The following is an 875-nucleotide window of genomic DNA, read 5'->3' as shown; positions in this document are numbered from 1 at the left end:
AGTAGAAGCAGGAGCAGTAGCAGGAGCAGTAGCAGCAGCAGGAGCAGTAGCAGGAGCAGTAGCAGGAGCAGTAGTAGAAGTAGAAGCAGGAGCAGTAGTAGTAGCAGGAGCAGTAGCAGGAGCAGTAGTAGAAGTAGAAGCAGGAGCAGTAGTAGTAGCAGGAGCAGTAGCAGCAGCAGGAGCAGTAGTAGAAGCAGGAGCAGTAGTAGAAGCAGGAGCAGTTGTAGTAGCAGGAGCAGTAGCAGTAGTAATACCAGTAGTAGCAGTAGTTTAGTAGTAGTAATAGTAGTAGCAGTATATGAAGTAGTAGTAGCTGCATCAGTAGTAGTAGCTGTAGCAGTAGTATAGTAGTAGTAGTAGTAGTAGCAGTATATGAAGTAGTAGTAGCTGCATCAGTAGTAGTAGCTGTAGCAGTAGTATAGTAGTAGTAGTAGTAGTAGCAGTATATGAAGTAGTAGTAGCTGCATCAGTAGTAGTAGCTGTAGCAGTAGTATAGTAGTAGTAGTAGTAGTAGCAGTATATGAAGTAGTAGTAGCTGCATCAGTAGTAGTAGCTGTAGCAGTAGTATAGTAGTAGTAGTAGTAGTAGTAGTAGTAGTAGTACTCAAAGTCTGGTGGGTCCAGTCGCTCTGACTCTCGTCTGTTGTTGTGGTGCATTGAGACGTCTGAGCTTGTATTTAACCTGTTCTGACCTCATCAAAGGACCAATCATATTGCAGGACAGGGAAGGGTCAGTATGACATCACAGGCTGTGGTTAGTGAGGTCAGACAGCAGGGTGGTGACGGTCTGTTTTAATGGGGGTCTCCACCCTCCTGTCTGGGCTGAGTTTATGGACAGATTAATGAGAGCAGACTGGTGACGCTGGACCTGAACCA

The sequence above is a fragment of the Seriola lalandi genome, unplaced genomic scaffold, assembly GCF_002814215.2.
Source record: "Seriola lalandi dorsalis isolate HSWRI2012SDOR001 ecotype SW California unplaced genomic scaffold, Sedor1 jcf7180002054922, whole genome shotgun sequence".
Classification (NCBI taxonomy): Eukaryota; Metazoa; Chordata; class Actinopteri; order Carangiformes; family Carangidae; genus Seriola; species Seriola lalandi.
The sequence above is the reverse complement of the archived record's forward strand: the minus strand, read 5'-3'. Positions refer to the sequence as shown.